The sequence below is a fragment of the Chelonia mydas genome, chromosome 2, assembly GCF_015237465.2.
Source record: "Chelonia mydas isolate rCheMyd1 chromosome 2, rCheMyd1.pri.v2, whole genome shotgun sequence".
Taxonomy (NCBI): domain Eukaryota; kingdom Metazoa; phylum Chordata; order Testudines; family Cheloniidae; genus Chelonia; species Chelonia mydas.
The window spans coordinates 100,453,565-100,464,124 of NC_057850.1; the positions used below are offsets into that span (position 1 = coordinate 100,453,565).

Genomic DNA, 10,560 nt, shown 5'->3' on the forward strand with positions numbered 1-10,560 from the left:
ATAAGGTTACAGACAAGCCGCTGTGAATTTATGTTAATTAAAAAGTCTGAACTCCACTCCTTTAATCACATCTATTTGTTTATCTAATGCAGGAACTTGTGAATATACTTTCTCAGAAATTCTGAGGCTAAACAAAATCTAACTAATCCTTGAATTGGGGGCTTTTTGTTTGGATTTCTTTTTAAAATGTTCCATGCTGCTAGTTGAAAGTACTTAGAGAAATCCTGATAACATTATTTTAAGCACTCTAGCCTTTTAAGTGAGCCCAGGAGACATATTAATGCAGAAAGTGGTAGGTTTATACAAGATACAGAGATATGTGCTTTACCTGGATGCCATGTAAAAACCAGTGGACACTGGTAAATCAATTATTTGTTGAGTTTCTCTGTTCCTCCCTTTTCAAGGAATGATGATTCCATACAACTGTTCTGTTTGCTTAATTAATATAAAGATAGCACAGACACTCCCTGCTAATAAAGAAATACACTGGAATTCTTTCTGTCACCTGCTTATGGGTAATTCAAAGTGGACGCTCTTCTATATGTAAATTAAAAGATCAAAATCACTCTCTCATCATGTGTGCATAGCAAGCTTTAACAGCAGCACTTCAGAAACAGTCAAACATGGGAAAGAAATGTCCCATTTTCTCTGAATAAAAATTACTCGTGGTCGACATTTAGACTTCCTGGGACTTCCCCCCACCCCAAATTAATATCAGATCCCATTTTATAACAGAAGAACACAAAGAATCATAATATGAAATCTCCAACTAATACAAAATCTAGGAAATTGTGGAAACAAATATATATAGCCAGGGATCCTACTGCTCTGTGATTAAAAAAACAAACAAACCTCTGTTAAATAACATAAATATCCATGTTTTTCCGTGATTAAAATGAAATGCTGAACTCTAGTTTCCCTAGCCACAATATATATGTGGGTAGGAGTTGAACACAATGTTTTATTGATATATTTATAATTTTTTAGCTGACAGCCCGAGCCCTGCCCATTCTCCTGATTATCCAAATTTTTTATTATATGATCTGGCCCCTGTCCAAATTAGATCAATAATCAGGGTTCCACAATACATTTTTATTTTTTTCACAAAATGTAAAAACTAAAGATTCTCTGTAAAAATGCAAATTCCACATTTTTCTGTGGCAAATGGATTTGTAGGACCCCTGCATTTAACCTTATAAAATTACCTTAGAAAATCCATGTTCTCGACTTGTTAGCTGGAGGGGTAGCTTGTTAGCTACCTAGTTGGTCCATGGATAGATACCCTGTTAGATCTCCATATACAAGAAGCAAAAGAACCCTAGAAAATTAAAATGACTTTTACTTTACATAAAGGGAAACAGCAAGAAAGAACAAAAATAAAGTCTCCATGAGAGAGAGGTCACAGTGTGTGTGTGTCTTACCTATTACAGGCTAGAAGCAATTTCAAGAAAAAAAAGGTTTCTGCACTCAGCGCACTGGCAGAGTTTCTTCAAACTATAAAGGGGCAATACACAGAAAATAACAATGCTCCCCCCCGCCCATGCAAAATAGTTTAATAGCTACATACATCATTTCTACATACCTAGTCTTGAAATGTTTTTATCCTTTAAAGGAGTACAGTGTGAGACAACATGGTCAGGAGTGAAGACCAAGATTCACAACATAGCTGACCAGAGGACCAATCCCTAACACAGCTTGCTGTTTTCAAATTTACCCCTGTGCTACAAAACTTAAAATATATTTATTTCTGGCCTGGAACAAATTTTAGCCAAAACAAAATTGCAGCACTGTAACTCCCCCATCTGGACATGGCTGGCATGAACTAAAAGGTTCCTGCTTCACATTACTGTAGTTCTGGTGGAAGAGGATTATGGTAACGTGAACTGGGAAACTTTTAGGTTGTGTCTGCAACGTTTACATGGGGGAGTTACAGCGCAGCACTTTGGTGCGTATTGCTATTCACTCCTCTGTAGTCTGAACTGCAGGGCAGTGTAGGCAAGCCCCAAGATGCTTGATTTTCATTTGGTTTGCATAATTCAAAAGTATTATTTTAAGAGCTAAATAAAGTACTGTGAAATTAAGCCTCTATTCAGCCAGGCACTTAAGCACGTGCTTAACTTTAAGCACACAAAGTAATCTAATTCTGATTTCTATGGGACTACTTATATACTATATTAGGCAAGTGCTTTGCCACATCAGGGCCTTAGTGAATACTCTAGTAGTCTGTGCAGAAGATTGGGTACCAGGCACTCCCAAATTGAACTCCAACCTCTGACAGTTGCTGTCTGTATTGCCTTGGACAAGTCACTCTAGCTGAATTTTGCCATTTGTAAAATGGAGATAACACCCACACCCATGCTTCAGGGGACTTCCCAGAGAACTAGCTAATGTTGTAAAGTACTTTGAACATGAATATTGCTACGTATATGCTAAATAGTTATACTGGTCTATAATGTTTAATTGTTTTGACATTTTAAAAACCAAAATGGTAGAAATTCCCACATTATTTTTGGCTTAGAAAAGTACTCCTATTTCTAATTATATATTTCTGGAGAATGTGGCTGCCATCCACGTATTATATTTATATAATACGTGGATGGCACCCACATTCTCAAGAAAGACAATAGTCCCTCTAAGAGCTATTGCAATCTTGTGGCTCAATGACCCAAGTATTAACAAATTTTCTAAGTAGATTCAGACATAAGCAACTGTAGTGACTCAGCTATCTAGTAAATAGCATGTTATAAAAATGTAATTACATAATTGGGCACTAGTTCATAACGGATCCTTTTGGACTATGGAGTGAATAATACATTTTTGAAGCTTCATAAGTATGTGAATATATGGTAGTCTATAATTATGGACAATTGGGTAAATATATATTTGAGGTTTTTTAAAAAAAGTGTTTCACATCAAGTACCATAAGAAAAATATTGCTGAAAAATATAAAGTGATGGGTAAGTAATATTAATGGATTTTGTGAAATGCACAAATGGAAAGGAATTCAGAGCTGAGACACAAAACACTTGATGGTACTTAGCTCCAGAAGCTGCACCTGGGGATAGCAGAGGTCTTGAGAATAGTGTATGGTATATACTAGCATACGGTATATGCTGCATTTTCTGAGCACAGTTACAGGACTAAGGGGCATATTGTGCCCCCTTCTCTATGGCTATAAAATACACAGAAGCAGCCATGCATTAAAGGAGGGCAGGGATGGGGCTGTGGATCCATCATTGCATAAATTTACCAACAAGTGCCCTCCCAGAGTGCTGTGTGGAAGCCCATGGGGCAGCTCTGCTGCTGCTCCAGGGCTGAAGAATGTTTCCTTTCACCTTAGCCCCCACAGAGAACCCCAGAGCACATTCCATGCACTTGGGCTGGAAGCGACTACATCAGATAGGATTCTTGCTGCTACCTGAATTTCTTGTTTTTTTGTATATTTAAGAACTGGCAAATAAGTTTGGCTAAAATAAATACTGCCCTGAACTTTCACCCATACTTTGAATTGACTCCAAACTAAACCTTTGTTAAGCACAGAAAAATGTTCATAATATGATAGCACAATCCTTAATATTTTTATTCTGCATTCATCCTCATAGCCCTGTTTTAGAGTCCACCTACTTCCAAATGGACCTGGCTGATTTCTTTGCAACCACCCTGCACCAACTTTTCCTTTGCCCTGATTGCCTTCCAACCCATCTTTCATTTAGTCTACTTCAGACAGTCCATGCATGCACTATAGTCTGGGGTACAAAGTATGTGAAATTAGAAGTCTTGGGAGTAGGATCTGGCCCAGAGGCTGTCAGTGATCCTCAGCCCTTCCAAGCTGCTGCTGCTGCTTTTGCCTGCCCATCCCCAGTGCTTCAGTAAGTGGTGCTGTTGTCAGGAGAAGGGAGGAGGGCCTTGGACTTACCCCTACAATGGTGGAATCCTAAGATAAGTGGCTCCTTGGATGTGGAGGATGTAGAAAGTTTTGAACTTCCTCCAGTTTCAAAAATCAAAATCAAGGCGTCTGCGGGCCGGTTGTCTGGAGGAGGGGTGGAGAGAGGGAAGGGAGAGAGAGAGAGAGAGAGAGACAGAGTAAAGGTGTCTTAGGGAGGAAAGACCACAATGCTCTTGGATGATTTAGCAAAACAATCTAGTTCTAGACTTTTGATGTCCATTTTTCGCTAGCTGAAGCTAGACCTTTAACATTATTGTCAATCCTGTGTTTCACAGATGACTTGGATATACATATTTTTCCATGAAATTAAAACTTTCACTTGATTTTCATTCCAGTTGAAAGTAAAATTGATCAGTTGTATTAATTATAACAGAAAAATACTGGCTTTGAAGATACAGAGAAATCTGAGAGGTTCTCTGCTCTAATCACAATGTCTCTTTTCTGCATCTATGTATTCAATCAATAAATACTTGGGAAATTAACATTGTAAGTTGTTTTTTCTAAACCTGAAGGAGAAATAAGTAGGGGTTCTTCCAGATCCCAGACTTTGAGGTGTACTCTTGGCTAGCTATCAGATCAGACACAATTTCTCCATTGCCCCTGCAACCAAATAGCTGAGTGGTTCTCTCTGTCCTGGGGATGGAGGCTTGGCAGCTAGCACAGCTCCTTTTCCCAAACCTGACCACTTGGATATCAAGTAAATAAAGGAGAACTGCATGAAGAATACCAGACACTGTATGTTAGCTGTTAAAAATTTTAGTCACAGTACAAAGTCATGCATTAGTGTATCACTGTTTCGATCCATTGCATGATTATTTCTAGAAAGCATACTTCTTCTTAGCTGGTCAAATGTTTCTCAGTAACTTTAATGGATAGAGACTTTGATGTATTAGACATTAACTAAGGCATGGTCTTAAAACACAGAAAGGCTGGTCACTCTGATTCATCCAAGACTCTAACTTATTTCCACATCATACAGGGTACAATCACCGAGGTAGAGCCTGTTGTCTGTTACATGATGAGAAAGTGGGTCATGATAAGAAGAATCTGGATGAGAAGAATGGAATGGAAAACAGAAGCTCTAAGCAACAAGTAAGTTTTTATCCTTTTTGTACGATAACAACCATGCTTAAAAAGGGGTGGGGCTGTGCCAATTCCCTTGTTTTTGGATAGAAAACAGAAGGTTCTGAATCTTCTGAAAATAGTGACATTTCTCTTTAAAATTCATTTTTTACACCCTGCTCAAAGAACAGGGATGTAATTTATGTGTTCAAGCAGAACAAATGATCTCCTGTCTCTGTTATCTCTTTCATTGTGAAAACAGCTCAGCTATGTTATCTAGCTAGCTAGTCTATCCACTTACCCACTCACATTTCTGTGTACTACTACGACTCCCATCATTATAATATTTGCATAGGTTAAAAGGAGTATCAAAGATACTCTCTCACTCTTCGTCACCCATAGAGGTAAACTTGGATAGTTAGAGGAGGTTTGTACATATATGTTGTGTGATAAGGTTTTAATGAGGGAAATCTAAGTGGAAGAAATGAGTTCTACAAAGTTATGAAGGCAAATCTGTGATCATTCTTCTCCCTTGCAAGAGTGAGTTTCACTGTCTAGATTCAGCTCCTGGGAAAGTTCTGGCTCCTGCACTCATGGGTCTTGTTTAATTGTTCTAATGGAATGTAACCACCGTGGGAGGTCAGGTGAAAGAAAAAGAGCTGATCACTCAGGTAGGTTGGGTCAAATTCATTGAAAGTGTTGAACATCAAAACAGAGGTATTGAACTGAACTCTGTGTTCAGTGAGAAAACAGAAGAGTTGCCAGGGTGATGTGTTGATTGCTGTCAGCCTAACTAAGCAGATATGCTGTTGCGTTTTGTACCAATTGTATGATTTAATTTCTAGAAATAAAGAGTTGCAATAAAGGCAGTGAATTGACTTATCAGTCTGCAGACAGGTGTTCTCAATTGATGGGAATGTTATGATGGAGTCATTTTCTTCTCAGTGTTTCCCTATTCCTACTTGCATAATCAGAGTCTACTGATTTATACTGCAGCCAGGTGGCCTTTTATCTTGTCGCTGATCTGACTTAGGCATTGGATAAGCTGGAAGATATTGCTATTTATTTATGAAAGAGATTTAGCGTTAGATGTTGTTTTCCTGTTACCGAAACTTCAGCATTTATTGTCTTACCAGCTCCTCTAGTAGAAGTAGAAGTTGAATAAGTAGGGGACAGGACTGAGCCCTGTTGTACTCCAAAGATCAGAGCTCTGGAAAGAGAGGAGCAGTTGCTCATCACAATCTTCTGAATGTAGGCTGTGAGGATTTAGACCATTTCAGGATCCTTCCATGCATACCTGGGGTCTGTTGGAGGAGGTACGGAAGTTCTTGATGATCCATTTTACCAGATAGTACAGAGATTTAGCAGAGTGAGTATGAATGTACTTCACCTGCATATAGAGAGGAAATCATCTCTTACATTCTGGCCTGAAGCCTGATTGAGGGATTCAGGATACTGACAGCTGACATGGGAGGATCTTGTTCTTTGCTAGCTTCAAAAAGAGTTTGCTTAGAAAACATGGTTGAGACAATGGAAGTAATTTGGCAAAGTTAACAGCAATGAATGATGGTTTCTTTAGTACTGGTCAGACTGCACACTAGGAATGGTCAAAGAGGGAACTCTACCCCACACAGTGAAGCACCTATGTAGATATCAAATCTTGTACAACTGCATCATGTCCTTTTTACAATAGCAGCATGCACACACACACAATAAAACAAATCTCTGTTACCAGATTTTTAACAGAGTTTCATTTTTTATCGATATGGCATGATAGAGTGATCTATGTTAAATAAAAATAAAAACTCTCGGGGGTGGATGGATTGTAGCCAAATGTTTTTCCTTTATTTCCTTATCTTGAAACAATATAAATTATCCTAGTTTGTGTTCTGAGAGTTTAATAGTGGCTCAAAAAAAGAATCTTGTAATATTAATTTTATATAGAGTCATAGTGTATACAGATAGCATGAATGGCAAGTGAAGTATGCATTCAATATGATCCAATAGAAAATGTCCATTAAACAGCTATGCAGATTTTAGGAATGTAAGGGGAAGATGTAATTGAGCTATACGCTATAGGTAGACCTAAAGCTCTTTGATATATTACTGATGTATTAGTTTAGCCATTAAAAAAGTCAATATTTTTAGACTGTTAACACTTTCATTTCATATTCTAAGTGCTGGGCTGGGTCAAATTTTGTGGCAACAGTTGGCAGATGCTAACTTTTATTTGTGACTTTTGTAGCTATCCTTCAAAGAAGATGCTGTATATTTTCAGTATATTACTTACATTTACAGTAAAACAGCAGTGAAAATTCATATAAATCCAAACAAGAGAGGCCATTTTTTTTAAACCAACTAACCGTCAGTTAAAACCATTGCATGCACCACACAGTAATTAACTGTATGTGCAAAGAATAGGTAGCTGGACTCTATCTAAAAATACAAGCCTGAAAATGAAATTGGGACAATCAACAGGAAGTCCAGGGGGTCCTTCTATTGTCTTTATATAATATGGAAATGATATATGCATTGCAATAGGGCAGTAAAGAAAGATTATGGAATCATATACAGACACATCATATCGCTGAGCGGGGAGGTCCAGTAATAGTTTCTCTCATTCTGTCTCTGATGAGATCATACTTGACATAATCTGTTTGCTATTTGAGCATCCAATCATCACAAAAGGTATTGGCAAACTGGAGGCAGTTCAGAAAATATCAACAAAAATGAAACAGAAGTGATTAACGAGAAAGGAACGATGAAAAGAGTTAAATATATTTACTGTGGTTAAGCAATGGCTTGGGGAAGGGGGAATCAGTAAGTTTTTGAAGGGTAAATACCAGTGAAGATAAATTATTTAGTGCCGTACACAGGGGTATAGATAGGAATAATAGATGGAATTAAGAAAGCAGAAAATTTAGGCTATCAGGAAAAAACTTCTTGACAATGAGTTCTATCAAAGTGTAGAATAATCTCCCAAGGAAATTGATGAAAGGCAGATCAGTTGGGGCATTTAAAAATAGATTAGATAAAACCCGAGTAATTGAATAATAAGGAAAAATGCTGCATTGCCAAAGAAATGGAATAGGAGATCTAGGAAGTCTTTTCCATTTCTGTTTTCTATAACCCCATGAGTTCCCTTCAGACCTTAGCTGTTATGCATCAGAGTCCTCAGAGTCATACCAATATTCATAACGTGGCCACTTCGCCACACACACACACAGTTTAGAGTAAAGCTCTGTTTCACCCTCCACAGTCCTTTGGGGATCCTAACTCTGTTTTTTCTGTTGGCCGCCATACTCCATTCCCTCACTCCTGAAATTAAGTGATTAAATCCAAGGATTTAGATGGCAATGTAGTCTAGTCAGATTTGTCTCCTGTAGTAAATACAAACCTCTGCAGTCTACGAGATGTGCTTCCCATTCTATGGGAATATTCAGATCATTTGATCACGAGGGTAACCTGAAGATCCTATCATCGATGTTCAAACTTTAAATAACCACTATAGGCAGACAGTATGTATTAATTAGGAAATTTAAAAACTATCTTTCCAGGCCTGAATTACTAATGTTCTAGGCTTCTGAGAGACATCCTATTATCCAATTTTTTTCTCCGAAGAATTGGAGACTCATGGAATGGTTTTTAAATTGTTTGGAGAGGGAAGTTAATTTCATTTAATCTCCACCAGTGTTGGGGGTGAGGAGCAGGGAAGGTTTGGACAAATATTTGAAGTCTGAGATATCATTTTAAAACCCATTGTAACTATTGGTATTCTCTGTAGCCATGTAAATGTTCCAAATTTGAGAAGTGCTATGGGTTCTCGGCTCCAACTGAAATAATGTGGGAGGTGCTTTATACATTGCAGGATTAGCCTCCAAATCCTATTTTACAAAAATCTAAATCAGAGGCCCTATTAAATGAAAAATAGGGAATTTTAAGTGGAGAGGCCATTCTTTCTGGAACTGTATTGTCAATATAGACTCTGTCTATGTAGTCAAAGAATGAAGCATTATCACTGAGGCTAGGAAAGATCTTTTAAGTGTTTGTTTTTGATTTCCTGGTGTTTGTACAGGGCACATATTTCTGTTTTCCTCCATTTCATTTTGAAAACAAAAAAACTGAAATAGAATAGTGGGAGTGGCAGTGTATCCCAGTGGATAGAGCCCTGGACTTGGACCCAGGAGACCTGAGATCTATTTCTGGCTCTGCCACTGGCTTGTTGGATGACCTTGGACAAGTCACTTCCTCTCCCTCTGCCTCATTTTCCTCATGTATAATGGGGATAATATTTATCTCCCTCGTAAAGCGAGATCTACAGATAAAAAAGCCAGATGATATAATTATTATTATTACTTTAAACCTATCATTACAAATTATAGTATAAGGTCAGGCCTTCTGTCTAGAAGAAATAACTCATCTCTATGTGTATTGCTCTTTTTGAATAGCATTTTGAAAAAGAAAATGTTTCCACTCTCCAGTGTTCCAAGGAAATAATAATAATAAATAGATAATAAAATAAATAATAAATAATGAATAATAAATAAAGCATTGTTATTAATTATTTAAAGTCTTTCTATTTCTTAATTTCTGAAAAAGAATTTCATAAAAATATTTCTCTTCAGATTAGGTCTTTGAGTCTCCTAACTTCAAAAATCAATATATTGAGCGTAAACTCTTTGGAAGTAGTCTTTTAAAACATGATAACTTCTCAATACATTTCAGTATATTGTACTGCAACGCTAAAATCAAATACTTCTAAATATACAATAATCTTTTAAATCATAGTTAAAGTTTGTGTGCCTCGAAGATGCATTAAAATGATGTTATTGCTATTGTCTATCTTTAATTTAAGATTGAGTTTTAGGTACTGCCTTCAGCAAAATATAACATTTGGATCTCTTTACTTTTAAGGTGGCCTTTTTTTTATAGGGTACATTGAAGTCAATGGAGTTATGCAAGGCATGAACTTCACCCTGTAACTTAAAGGCTCTAAACAGACTCTCTAGTCAGTTTTTTACAACCAAATTACACAAATGCCCATCAGTGGAGATCTGAAAAAGAGAGTCTACTTCACTAAGTCAAACGTGGAACTTTTCAGAAAATGCTGAAATTGCGAAGAATAATGCTTTTGATATATAACATTTTGAAAGAACATGATACATTGCTAAACATAGCTTGTGAATACTATTCACATTCTTGGTTTTCTTGTGGTTTGTAATTAATTGCAAATGATTCATGAAATTAAGTTTCCAAATCAGAAAGAAAATGTAGACAGTTGATTCATATTTTTTATGGTGAGTGGTAATTTGTATCTAACGACTAGTAAAGTGAAATTACCAAGTGTGCTCAACTGAATTTCCTGAATACATCAGTGGGAGTTTTGTAATTTTACAATCAGCTTGATATATTCAGAATCAGTTTAGAAAGTGACATTTGTTTCAAATTATGTTTATAAATAAAATTAGAATTGAATTGTCAGTATTTCCATTTTAATCTATTATTCTTAGGGATATACAACTTGACTTTTCATGACTTTGTGCATTAATTAG

The 10,560-nt window shown here is 36.8% G+C and overlaps 1 long non-coding RNA gene across 1 annotated transcript in view; it reads left to right on the plus strand.

Annotated features, from left to right (window-relative positions):
- Positions 1–10,060, plus strand: part of LOC122464520 — a 136,055-nt gene extending 125,995 nt beyond the window's left edge. The window contains exons 2-3 of the long non-coding RNA XR_006288627.1: positions 4,926–5,038; positions 9,923–10,060. This is a non-coding gene — a long non-coding RNA (uncharacterized LOC122464520). The remainder of the gene's footprint in view (positions 1–4,925; positions 5,039–9,922) is intronic.
- The last annotated feature ends 500 nt before the right edge of the window (positions 10,061–10,560 follow it).